Here is an 11,220-nt window from a genome sequence, read left to right as displayed (position 1 = left end):
ATGTAGGTGCCAGGAAATAGGGGAGCTGCCCTGACATTGGGAAAAAGGGACCAAGCAGAGAGAACACAGGGAGGGAGAAGGAAGGGAAGGAGGAGAGGAAATGGTGGGTTTTCTCCATCCTCCTTCTCTGTGGGGTTGGGGCCCAGCCCCTTCCCCTTCCATGACCACCTCTGGGATTATCAGATATCCCCAATAGCTGCTCCTGCCTGATAAGTCCTCTCCAGATAACCCTTTTCCCTTGTAATTGAGTTTAAATACTGATCTTGCCCAACCAAGGCAGGTTAAAATTCAACCCGCCATTTGGGATACCTCCCAGCCACCAGGCCCTCTGCCCTGGGGTGGAATGACAGGAGGCCAAGGGGGGGCTGGAGCAGGCCAGGGTGCAGCCTGCGCTGGCTGCCTCTCCTCCTGGCCCTGCCAGGGTGCTGCCTCACCTAGAGGCCAGAGGAGCCCTGTCCAAGCTGAGCCTCGGGGTCCAAATCTGCAGAGTCCGGGGTCCAGTTTGCCCTCACCAACGGAGGATGGGGAAGGCCAGTCCGCTCCACCCGCGGCTCAGCAAGGAGAAGTTGCTCTGACACCTTTCTCTGGAGGATTCTGCTTGGGGGCTTATAGTGACCCCAGGATCCAAGAGTCCCCAGCCCTCCCTCGTGATATAGCCTTTACTCGATTCCCTCGGGCTCCTGAGAGTTTGGTCCTTGGGGGTCAACCTCCCAGGGCCCATCCTGTCTGCTAGCAGTAGAACCTCTATAGTCTGCTGGCACAGAGCTGAACAGTAGGCCACCCCCTGTCCTCCAGGACTTTCTCTGGTCCTCCTTGTGGACCTCGAAAGTCAGCAATAGGGCAGCCACGACTGCTCTCCAGGGCCCAGGAGAAGTGCTGGGTGTGGCGACTGGCCCCTGGCTCAGTCCGCTTTACCTTGGAGTGAGAACGGGAGATCTCAGAGGTGTGCCACAGCTCCTGGGCCTGAGATGACCTTCCTGTCCCTTGATCCCGACCTTTCCTGTCCTGCTCCTTTCCCCTCCACCCTTAGCTCTCCCTGGGTCTTCACACATTTAATTAGTTAATGTATTGAACTCTTGCAGCGCTGGGGTTGAATCTGTGACTCATTTCTCCTCTCTTCTCCTCCCAGGAAGAGGACAGGTGCCTCAAGGCCAGTGGTTGTTGGAGTGTGACCCCCCCACACTGGTGGCACCAGCACTCCCACTCTCTGGAACCTGTTAGGAATGTAAATTCTCACGTGCTCCCACCCCACCACGGAATGGGAGATGCTGGGAAGGGGGACCCAGCACTGTGTGCTAGGAGTTGCTTTGAGCTGGCTGCAACCCAGGGCCTGATCCAGGCTACGCATGTGCTCTGTGGGCCCAGGACTATCTCCCCAGCTCCCATGGAGACACTGACACCCCAGGGCATCTGTTCTGGAGCTGCAAGTCAGAATAAAAAGGCTCCTGTGGGCTGGGGATGCCTGAAGGTAGAGAGCTTGCCTAGCATATGGGAGGCTCTGGAGTTAATCCCCAGCTCTGCAAAAACTAAGTAAACTAATTAAATATGGTGTAAATTACCCCATTTAAAAAAAAAAAAAAACACCTCTGGGTGTGGTGGCACCCATAATTCCAGTGACTCAGGAGGTTGAAGCAAAAAGATTGCAAGCTCAAGGCCAACCTGGAAATCTTAGTGAGAACTTGTCTCAAAATAAAACAATAAAGCCGGGCCCAGTGGTGCACACCTGTAATCCCAGCAACTAGGGAGGCTAAGACAGGAGGACGGCAAGTTCGAAGCCAGCCTCAGCAACTTAGCGAGCAAGGACTTCAGCAACTTAGCAAGACCTTGTCTCAAATGAAAAAATAAAAATAAAAAAGGGCTGGGAATTTGGTCAGTGGTTAAGCACCCCTGAATTCAATCCCTGGTACCCAAAATAAATAAATAAATAATATATAAGAAAGGCTGGGAACAATTGAAGTCAGTATTTGCTGAAGCTAGGAGTGCCCTAATTAACTAGCAAATCAGAATGACAGTTTCTTCCCAGCCAATGAGTTGAACTTTCTTTGTATGGAAATCCTCCATTAAAAAAAAAAAATTTTTATAAGTCTCCAGTACTTGCTTTGCAATATTCAGAGTTATCTTGATTAAATGTACCCAAATTGCAAAAATAATAGTAATAATAATAATAATAAAAGGGCTGGGGATGTAGCTCAGTGGTAGAGCACCTCTGGGCTTTGTCCTCAGTATCACAACAACAAAGACAAAAAACTTTACCTATTTCTGGTTTACTGTGTGCCAACGCCTTTCAAAACTCTTCAAAATTGTTTAGTCCTGTAACGATTCCACAAGGCAGGCCCCCTTTTAGGTTTGATTAGCCCCCTTGTAGGTTTGAGGAAAGTGAGGCTCAGGAAAGCTAAGTAACCTTACCCAAAGGCACAGACCCAGGCACCAAATTTGAAGCCAAGCACCATTACCACTACCCCAGGGGTCCCCAAAGCGTGGACCCTTGACTGCAGCATTTGCATCATGGCCTGGGAACTTTGCAGCAATGCAGATTCTCAGCTCAGACCTGAAAAGTCCAAAGGTCTGGAATGAGAGGGTGGGGGAGGCAGCACCTGTTGCAGGATGATCCAGATGATTCTAAGGCAGTTGGAGAACCCAGCACCATCCCCTGATGCCCCCAAATGAGCTGTCTTATGTCACTGACCCTGAAAGCTTTGAGCCCATGTCACAGCTCAGGGATCATTGGCTGGAAGCAAACCATCCTGTCCCATGATGTGGGATTGCTTCTGACCTTGGAGAGGCAGCTGGATGGTAGTCTGTGCCCAGTGGGCTCCCCTGCAGGACCTGCCCACTGCAGAGCACCGGGCCTCTCTAGACCGCAGCCTAGAGTGTGGGAGCACCAGGCCTCACACCACCCAGCTCCTGCATCCTTCTGGCTCCTGTCTGGATTCGCTGATGAGGTTAGCGGCTACGCAAGCAGGGAGTCAGATGTGGTTAGCAGCTGTGTGGCCAGCAGTCAGGCAGAAAGAAAGGCAGGGGGTGCAGGGAAGCTCCCCAGGGCCTGGCCCCTCATGCCCTCATCAAGCACCCTAATTCCACTCTGAGATCTCACACCCAATCCCCTTGCTGCACACCCACCAGGGTGTTCCTCCAAATTCACAAGGTGACCAGGAATACCCCGAGGCTACGGTGGACAGAAGGGCCTTCCGGAGGTGACGGGGTCATGCAGGCGGAGTCCTTGGCATTGGGGTGGGTGCCCTTAAGAGGCCAGCGGGGTCATTCTCCGCACCACCACGCCAGCACGCACTGAGAAGGCGCCTCTGTGAACCAGGAAGCGGATCCTCACCAGATATCAAATCTTCTGGGGCCTTGATCTTGAACTTCTCAACCTCCACGACGGTGAGAAATGAATTCTTGTGGTTTCCGTCACCCAGTTTGTGGTATTTTTGTTCTAGCAGGCTGAAGGGACTATGACAGCCAACAGGTTCCTTCTCAAACCCAGGACGGCCAATGCTGTCCTCACTGAACCTATAGCACAAATCAGGGGGCGGGGGGCACCATCCACCTGCGCACTCCTGCACACACGCACGTGTGCACACCCACGCGGTCTTCGAGGTATAGTCAAAGCAGGGCAGATCCCACAGAGGGCAAGGAGTCACCTTGGCAGGCCGGGACCTGCATTTCTAAAGAAAAGAGTCCAAGTATTGTTTCACGAAACTCCTAAGATGTGGGTGTGTGCCGCAACCCTGAGAACTCCTGAGGATCACTAGGTTATCTGGCCCCATCTCCGGCCACACCCACGGTCCACCGTGCCACTCGGTCCACAGTGCCACTCGGGATCAGCTCCAATCCCTGCGCTGGGATTCTGGGAAACACCAGCTGCTTCCCACCCCAGGACCCCTGCCTCCTCGCGTGCTGGCCTGTGCTCACTTCAGCACCCCAAATGTGCAAGGCACGTGGCATTCCCACTGCACAGATAAGACTGAGGGTCATGGGGGGTACAGGGGATCCAAGATTCTAACTGAAGCCTCCCGGCCTGTGCAGTCTCTGCTCCTCCCATGGGAACATGCAGGCAAGTAGAGAGGAGAGGTAAAGACCAAAGTGCTGTGTAGGCATGTTGGTGCGATCGCCAGCCATGAGACTCAGGGCATACGTGATTGGAATCAAGCAGCGGGGACTAGAGATGGGGCAGACAAGCTGGGCAAAGGCATGTTCTGGGGAGGGAGGTTTCTGAGCACAGTAGGGAACGAGAGCACAGAAAATGGTCTAGGAAGGCTGATTGATGGGGTGGTGGGTGGCTGAAGCCCTGGCCCCAGCAGGAGGTGGCAAGGGGTTGGTTGGGGTAGCTGCAGAATCAGCAGAAGTGTTCAACCTTGCCCACCTGCTGATCATGCTTCAAAGATCCATGACTTTCCAGTTAGGGTGACCTGCTAGGATGGGCTGGCGTGGGGCTCTGTGATCGAGCACTTATCTAGCCTGGGCAATGCCCGGCTTCCCCAGTTCCATCCTCAGCAAGCCAAACACACACACAAAACAAGAAGAGAATAACAAGTGTTGAAGAAGATGTGAAGTCCTCGGAACCCAGGAGCAATGTTGGTGGGGACACACAATGAGGTAGCCGCTGTGGAAAACCACAGGATGGTTCCTTAAAATATTAAAAATAGAACTACCTATGATCCACCAAGACCACTTCCAAGTTACAAAATAATTAAAAGTAGGGTCTTTCTTTTCTTTCTTTTTTTGGTACTGGGAATTGAAGCTGGGGTACTTTACTATGTACCTCATCTCCAGTCCTTCTTAAAATTTTGAGACAGGCTCTCTAGTTTGCTGAGGCTGGCTTCCAACTTGAGATCCTCCTTGCTCAGCCTCCCAAGTCACTGGGATTATAGGCCTGCACCACTGCGCCTGGAGGAAGGAGGGTCTTGGAGAGATATCCACCCAGCCATGTACACTGTAGGCAGCGTCATTCACAATCCTTAAAAGGTGGAAGCAGGCCGAGCATGGTGGGACACACCTGTCATCCCAGCAGCTGGCTGGGAGGCTGAGGCAGGAGGAACGCAAGTTCAAAGCCAGCCTCAGCAACTTAGCAAGGCCCTAAGCAACTCAGTAAAGCCCTGTCTCTAAATAAAATATTAAAAAAGAGCTGGGCTGGAGGTGTGCCTCGGTGGTTAAGTGCCCGGGTCCAGGGACAATTGGAGGATAAAAAAAAAAAGAAGCACCCCCAAATATTCACTGATGGAAAAATAAAATGGGGTCTAGTTACACAATGGACTACTATTCAGACTTAAAATGGGAGGGGATTTTGACATGTGTTGCATCTTGGGCCAGACACCAAAAGACAAATATTGTATAATTCCATTTAAATGAGCTACCTGGAGTCATCAAATTCATCCAGACAGAAATCGATGGTGGTTGCCAGGAGCTGGGGAGGGGAATCAAGAGTCATTGTTTGATGGGTGCAGAGTTTCAGTTTTGCCAGGACAAAGAGCTCTGGCAGTGAATGGCAAGGATTGCACAACGCGAATGACTTCACGCCACTGAGCTGTACTCAAAAAAAGGTTAAAATGGCAACTTTTTTTCTTTTCTTTTTTTTATCCTGGGGATTGAACTCAGGGGCACTCAACCACTGAGCCACATCCCCAGTCCTATTTTGTATTTTATTTAGAGACAGGGTCTTACTGAGTTGCTTAGCACCTCACTTTTGCTGAGGCTGGCTTTGAATTTGTGATCCTCCTGCTTCAGCCTCCCAAGCCGCTGGATGACAGGCATGTGCCACTGCGCCTGGGCTATGATGGCAACTTTCATATTTAACCCCAATTCAATAAGCAAAAGAACTGGAGGCTGAGCCACAGAGGTTTCTTACAAATGAGTTTTATTTGCCTTCTGACCCAAGTACAGACCCCACATTCAGATTTCTCTCCTGCACATCGGTACAGTAACAAGTGCAAAATATGCTTTATTTCAGGTACAAAAACAACATGGCGGCATGATAGCCTGGATTTCAGTGGCCTCCTCTATAACCACTCACACCCATTTGAACCACCCCAATAGACACCCACCACCTTTAGAAAAGAATCACCCAATCTGGAAGAAGGTGGGCAAGATACATATTAACAAAGAAACCACATTAAATGCAAGAACATTACAGATAAACAGTAACTTGCTAGCCAGCCAGTGGAGGCTGCTACTACCTAAGTAGTAGTAATGGAGGCCCAGTTGCTCAGGGCTGTCTGCACCTGAGGGGTCCACAAGGAAGGACAAGCCGTGGGAGACAGGGACAGCCCCACTGCAAGATGGGCCACACCACTCCGTGCCAAGGCTCCTCAACCTCCAAGGACAGCCTAGAAACCCAGGCCTGGGCAAGGCCCTCATGGTCACCTACCAAGGCCAAACCAAGCAGGAAGAGCAGCAAGACATGTGGGAAAGTATTTGCGGACCCCAGAGAAGCTAAGCAGTCCTTGAAACTCCAGGCACTAGTTCGAGGCTGACCCCTCCCGGAACAGAAGTGACCAGCTCAGGAGACCACCACCCTTCGAAACTCAGCCGTCCACACAGATCAGCACAAAAGCCCTTTTCTGGAATCAAGCCCCAGGACTGTGGCCAGGGGATCCAGGCCAAAGGTCAAGTAGGTCTCCAGGAACTGGGGAGCAGGTGGGAAAGGGGAAGCCGAGGCCTGCTGTTATTCCCAGGGACAGGTGAGCACATGCCACGGGAGCTACTTCCTGGCCACACCAGAAGTGGGACCCACAACAGGCCCCGGGGACTCAGAGACTGCACCTCCTGCTTCTAAGCAAAATAATTTATTTAAAATAATCCTTTAACTATAAATAATCTCAGAGAATGAAATTTAAGTCTAGCTCAATGGCTAACAAACCTTTTCTGTATAGGGCTAGCATAAATGTCATAGGTTTCAAGGGACAAGAGGAAAAACTGATATTACATTGGCACAAGAGAAAACAAATTTCCACAATTGATTTTTTTTTCCACGCTTGAGTTGAGCCAGGACCTCACACCTTCTGTCAAGAGCTCTCACCACTGAGGGATGCCCCGGGACCTCCATAAGTTTTTAACTGGCGTAATTAAAGATATAGTAATTGAGCCCATTTTTGGGGTAACCAAAGACGACTACTGAGAAGAATAGATTTTGGGAGGGAGGGTCAGAAGAGGGGATAAAATGAGGTAAGCATTTCCCTTAACTGGGTTCATCAAATCAATGGCAAAAACAAAGAGCCGGGTTTGCCCCCATTTGCCCGCCCTGATGGGAGAGTGGGCAGATACTGGTAATGGTGACACACTGAGCCACAGGGTCCCCCAATACAGGGTTCCCTGTTCTCTCTGCAGCCCACCTGGCGCTTCTCAAGGTGAAGGACACAGGGACCTGTTCACACTGTGGTCCTCTGGAGAGGGAGCAGCTGATGGCCCCACCCCAGGATCTGTTAACTGTTATCATAGTGTGCAACCTGGGTCTGTGCTCAGGACAGCAGCCAGCCCCACAGCTCCCTCAGGGACCCCTGAGCATACCCAGCCAGACATGTGCTCATGGTGTAGCTGGCAGGGAACATCCAGGAGCCCTGGTAAGCATGCCAGCAGGTGGGAGTTAGAGTTGATTTCTAAAGACACGACAGGGAAGGTTCAACTCAAATTACGGTGCATGCCACCTGAGCACTGGGGGGCACCGTGCTCACCCAGGACAAGCAGGCACAAGGTCATTTGTCTATTATGTTTTTGTATTTGCTGCTGGGGGTTGAACCCAGGAACATTTGACCACTATATCATTTGAGTGGTATCCCCAAGCCCTTTTTTATTTTGAGACAGAGTCTGGGCTCCTCCTGCCTCAGCCTGGCCCATTGTAGGATTTTGATAAATGGACAGTGAGAAAAAACCTGGCACCCCTCAGATTCATGTGGCTGCAGACTTCTGGGGATGGAGCCCAGGGTCGAGTTCTCTAACAATGAACAACACTCATGGAGTACCCAGCCTGTATTCTAAAGGACAGACAGATACTCAGAGAGGCAGACACTCATGCCAAGCTCAGGTTTGGGCCCAGGATTGCTGCCCTGACCCTCCTCCTGCATCTGAGTTCAATATTCAACACTGGACCCTCTCACCTCACCTTGCTCCACCCCCTCATTCCCAGCTTTTGGACCTTCTGAGAGCCTTGCTTGGGCCTTTCTCCTCTATTCTACTGACAACAGCAAAGGAGTCTTTTTCCATTCATCTCATCAACTTGTTAATCATTTTCAGAACCGTGGTTGCTCAGGCCAGCCCCCCAGAGCAACTCTGGACTTGGAAACTTGTGACATACACTACTCAGCTCCAGCTCGTTCCCAGAAAAGCCTTCTCTAGGTTAATAGCTCTGTTTAAGGGGCCTGAGGCTGCCTGGGCAAGAGGTCACTAGGGCAATGACTGACCTTTGCTTAGGATCCCAGGCAGGACTTGGAACCCGGCCACCCCATCCAGCCTTTTCCAAATGTGTACCACCCCTTCCTCTAGCAAATCCTATTGCGGCTCTAGTGAATAGACTCCATGTCGTCATGGTACAGGTGCAAACTAGTGAACAGAGAAAGGTTTATTACAACCTTGCAAAAAGATGCTGGCTAGTCTAATAGTAAAGAACTCAGCCTGGGGCTTCCAGTTCAAGATGGCGACCTGGACCATGAGATGAGTACATGCTTGTACCTTTGTTTTCTCTGTTATAGTTTGAGTATGAGATGTTACCTAAACATCATTGTGTTGGGCAATGATGCTAGAATATTCAGAGATGAAACTCTTAGATTATGAGAGTTGTAACATCAGTGAATTAAGTCTATTTGAAGAATTAATCATTTGAATACCCACTGGGTGGTAACTCTAGGCAGGTTGTGCCTGGCTGGAGGAAGTAGGCCACTTTGGGTGTGTCCTTGGGGATTATATCTCATTCCAGGCTCCTTGTGCATACTACCTCTCTCTGCTTCTCAGCTGCCATGAGCTGACAACTCTCCTTCACCGTGATGTTCTCAACCTCAGACCCAGAGAAATGGAGCTGGCTGGCCAAGGACAGATCCTCTGAAATTATGAGCCCAAAATAAACTTTTCCTCCTCTGAGTTGTTCTTATCAAGTATTTAAGTTACAGTGACATAAAGCTCCACCACCACCAAGAAGAAAACATGACCTAGGACACATGGCCGGGGTGGTGGGAAAGGCTTGGAAGGAGATGAAGGCCCTGCAGGTCCAGGGTCTGGACTAGGAGCCCACAGGAAAGACACTGGACAGAGACAAGAAGCACAATGGTTTTTCTGTACTCTAAGGAAATGATAAACAAAACCTACTATGGTAGCTTATCTGACTCCCAAGGAAAGGATCAGCTGCTGAATTAATAGGCAAGAGAGAGATTTTGGTACCAAATAACCATTTGTACTCTACCATTTTCTCTTCCACTGTAAGAGGCAAGATTTAACTATAATCGTTAGAAGGTAAGAAGAGCAGATGACAATGAGCATGTCAGAAAATAGAAGCCTCTACTAACAGCAAACTGCAGGTGACAGACCTTTATTAGGACCTCTTTTGAAGTTAAGTTAAAAAGATCAACCTACAACATTTTATTAGAATTAAAATTTAGCCTGCCATCGCTTGGTCTGGGTGGTGGCATCACTTAGGTGTGGCGACCACAGACACATTGAAGGGCTAAAAGTCAGAAGATGAAAAAAGGTCCAGTCTTGGTCCTTCCACGAATGAGAAGTATGTCCTTGAACAAATTATTCTACTTCCGTGTGACTCAGTTTCCTCATGATTCAAAAAGGAAATGATTGGTCTAGGATCATCCAAAGGACTGGGATGTGCCATTGGAACACGGCAGGATATGTTCTGCCAAAGATGGCAGAATATCAGAGTGGAAGGACCCCAGTATTGGGAGACAGGTAGGGAGAGATGGCAAGAATAGAACAGGAGGAAGGCAGCTGTAAAGGTTGGGAACCAAACAGACTGGGGAGGGGAAAGGTGAGCTTCGTAATGACAGGATCGAGATCCATAAAGAAAGTAAAAGTCAGGGACCATTAGCAAGGGCGCCAAGATAATTCCATGGAAAAGATTAGCCTCTTAAACCATCAGGGTGGGAGAAGTTGATAACTACATGCAAAGGCATGAAGATGAATCCCTACTTCACAACATGAACAAACATTAACTCCAGATGGATCAAAGATCATTGGGAGAACTAGAACTATGAAATTTTTTAAAAGAAAACATAGGCAATCAATTTCTCCTGCCCTTGGATTAGGTGATGGTTTCTGAGAGATGACATAAAAGCAGAAGCAACAAAAGAAAAAAAAATAGATAACTTGGATATCATCCAAATTTTAAAAACTTTTGTTCTTCAAAAGATATAACTAAGAAAAGGAAGACAACCACAGGATGAAAAGTTTTTTATGTAAATCTTGTATCTGATAAAGGACCTGCATCTAGAATATGAGTTATTGGTATAACTCATACAACCTGATAATAAAAAGATAACCTAAGTTAAAATGGGCAAAGGCTCTAAATAGGCATTTTTCTGAAGAAGATATACAAACGACCAATAAGCACATGAAAAAATTCTCCACATCATTAACCATCAGGGAAATGGAAATCAAATCCAGGATGAAGCACCACTTCATGCCTACTCTGATATCATAATAAAAAAAAAGACATCATAGCAAGTGTTGGTGAGAATATGGAGAAACCGGAACCCTCATACATGGCAGGTGGGAAAGTGAAATGGTCCAGCTGCCTGGAAGTTGCTCAAAAAATTTAACACAGTTACTATTATGACCCAGAAACTCTACTCCTATGTAAATTTCCCCCAAGAAATGCATGTCCACATAAAAACTTATACAAATATGTTCATAGCAGCATTACTCATATTAGCCCAAAATCCAAAACATTCCAAATTTCCATCAATGGATGGATGCAGTAATATACATACATTGGAAAATTATTCAGCAATAGAAAGTAAGGAAGTAATGGACTGGGGGGTGGGTGTAGCTCGATGGAGCACTTGCCTAGTATGTGTAAGGCCCAGGGTTTGATCCCCAGTCCTGCAAAAAAAAAAAAAAAAAAAAAAGAGTACTAATATGTGCTCAACATGAATGACCCTAGAAAGAATTATGCAAGTGAGAGAAACCAGTCACAAAAGATCATATTATATGATTCTATATGTATAGAATATCCAGCATAGGTCAATCTATATAGAAAAGGACAGTCATGTTTTCTCTGGTGTGGGGAAG

This window comes from Callospermophilus lateralis, chromosome 9, assembly GCF_048772815.1.
Source record: "Callospermophilus lateralis isolate mCalLat2 chromosome 9, mCalLat2.hap1, whole genome shotgun sequence".
Lineage (NCBI taxonomy): Eukaryota > Metazoa > Chordata > Mammalia > Rodentia > Sciuridae > Callospermophilus > Callospermophilus lateralis.
This window is presented reverse-complemented; position numbering follows the sequence as displayed.